We start from the raw sequence: 2,969 nt of genomic DNA on the forward strand, positions 1-2,969 counted from the left end.
GGAATATTCCTGTTGTCTTGATGGGTGTCAGAGTACAGATGATTATTGTTAATGTTATTAATTCAGATAAGGATAAAATAATAGCAAATGCATAATAAAAATTTTATATCAACTAAAACTTGTTCAGATTAAATACATAGTCAATCTCTTTCTTTTTGGTGCTGTAGTGCTCTGCCTCAATTTGTTTGATTTTGGTATTTTCCCTTTGTGCTTGAAGTAATTCTGATTTAATTTATGGATCCTAGTTGGCTAGTATGATATATGATGTTTTGATGCTATTTTGTTTGGTAATAATCTGAACAATTTAGGCATTTGGGTATTGTAAGCATGATTTTGTTTTGGTGTATCTTTGTTTTTGTAACTCAAGACTTGATGGTCTTGAAAAATGCCATTTTACTAGAGTGAAAAAAATTGGGTTGATTAATCTAATAACCAATGTTGTTATATATATATATATTGTCCACATTGTTGCTTTTTAAAAATACGAAAAGATATTCCATTAAAAAACCATAAAACAGTACATAGTGAGAATCAATATGTTAACCGGCCTCATTAAAATCTGCTCAGAGAAATCACATGGGACAAAATCCCGAGAGAGGAAAGAGTACCACCCATACTTTCGATTAACAAAAGAGTCAAACTCACATGAACTGACAAAGAAGGCCTCCTATGATGAAACAAATTGGTCTGTTGAAATTCAGCATCATAGTTTTTTGCACATATAAAACTTCTCTTTGCGGGCATTGATTCAAAACTAAAAAGTACTCTGTTCCTTGCATTCCATAATAGCCACAAACCAACACGGGGCACACACAACCACAACTTGTCGACGACCATGAAACCAAAAAATAGAGTATCCAGGACATCATATATGCCAAAACACCAGTATTGTGGGTAAAGGAGAGGTAAACCACACAGATTCGAAGTAGATCTGAAAACTTCAATCTGCAAATCAGAAACACAAAACCAAACCAAGAAAACAAAGAGGGAGGGGAGGGGCGAGTAGAAGGAGAGGATGAGGAAGGGGGGGAAAGGGATTGGAGGGAAGAAGAGGGATGCTGGAATTCCTTAGTCTAGAGTATTTTTTCTTCTTTCGAGAGGACCCAAGGACACCATTGTCGACATTGTTGTTAAGTAACCATTGTTGTTGTAATATACATTTTTGTTATAAGTATTTTTCTTTTCTTTTTCTTTCCTGTGAGTTGTGATTATTTCTGTTGATTCTTAGATACATAGATAATGTAAAGATGTTGATGAATCATGAATTAGTTCCAGGTCTTAACTGTTAAAGTGATCTTATAATGGGAAAGTTGGTTTTGACTTCCTCCATATATATATAGGAGGAGGAGCGTGTAGAACTAGTTTTGTCCCTTTGGCACCATATAGAATTAGTTTTGTCCTCTGCCTGCCTCAATTAATTTTGTACCTTTATGAATTAGTTAGAGCACTGAAGTTTTCTTGTTCAACATGGCATGTGGTGGTAATTGTAATTGTGACATAGTCTGATAGATCCCATCAATTCATTGTTTGTGGAAGATCTTGATACATATTTTTTTGCTTCTTTGTTTAAACAATGTATATACTTTCATAAAATAAATAATAATTTTATTTTCCAAGAAAATCTTGAAAATATTTTATTATTGTTGCTTAAAAGTTACAGATACGGATGGATGCTTCTTAGTCTTTGCCCTATTGCCATTCTTCTTGTTCTAGGAGCAAGTGCTTCTCGACGAGCAGACATGGTTAATTCTCTCTAATATGAAAAAGTTAATTTATATTCAGTAAGTATGATAGAATAAATAACTTGTCTATCATGTTATTTATAAGCTAGGAATTAATATGGTTATGATCATCGGAAAAAGATTTAGAATTTTAAGTTCATCAAATTAGGATTTGCTGGCTAATACTTGAATCACAAGGACTCGAATCCTTTTTGTGTTTCACTTTATTAATCTAATCAAACTATAAATAGTACTTTCTAAACGCGTTTTTGGTGTCCCATATGGATTCCAAAATAAAATCGAAAGTTATCGGTGCAAATTTTGTTAATAGAAATTAATGTTTTGTGCTTTGATTTCATAACCACGTATGTTCATGTTTAACCATTTTTTCTGAGAATCATGCATACGTGTGCCCTTGACATGTACGTAATTTGTTCATATGTGAGGTGAATTTTTACTGCACTTCTTTTTTTCCCGTTATCAAACAACTAAATTGACTGCATTATAAATGAAGCAGCGTACGTATACATAGTTTCAGGTCGACATTATTTGTCTGGCTAAATAGTTGATTGATTGAGGTGTTTTGTCTTTATGCATAACATATTTGTCACTACCTATGAAATCTGGGTTTGTGGATGAAAGCTCCATTCCGAAAAGAATTAAGATTTCTGAGTTTTCCTGTTACAATACCTTATAGTAACAAAAATAAAATAAAAAATAAAAAATTAGAATACCATATAATTAGTAGAGCCATTTATCTGCGGGGTGTGAATCCAAGTGAGCAAAAGTAGAACGGAAGGTTCCAGTTTCATTGTTTATCAGGTCGACATTTGGTAGTTTACTAGTTTTTCATTACATAATTACTCCTTGTTGTCAAAGTGAAATCTCTCATTATGAATTCAGTGGTAAAGAGCGTTCACACGCCCAAAATTGACGTCGGCTTGTAAGTCTCTCTAGTAGAAGGAGAACCTTGATTATGGGATCTATTTTGGCCATATATGGACACGATCAAGATGTTTAAACCTTCTTTGCCTAATAAGAACAAGGGTGTCTCTTTGTTTTGGTGCCTACCTTGCACCCCAAAACAGTGTACGCTGTCTGGACACTTGGGCGTCTTTGAAAATTTAGAATTTTTTTTTTATTTTTTTCAGAAAAAGGAAGTCTATAAATACCACCACCTCCATCTACAAGTTAATGCATGTATATTTCAATCAGTCACTTTACTGCCTGAGGGAATTTAGTTCTAAA

Source organism: Prunus dulcis, unplaced genomic scaffold (assembly GCF_902201215.1).
Source record: "Prunus dulcis unplaced genomic scaffold, ALMONDv2, whole genome shotgun sequence".
In the NCBI taxonomy this organism is placed as follows: domain Eukaryota; kingdom Viridiplantae; phylum Streptophyta; class Magnoliopsida; order Rosales; family Rosaceae; genus Prunus; species Prunus dulcis.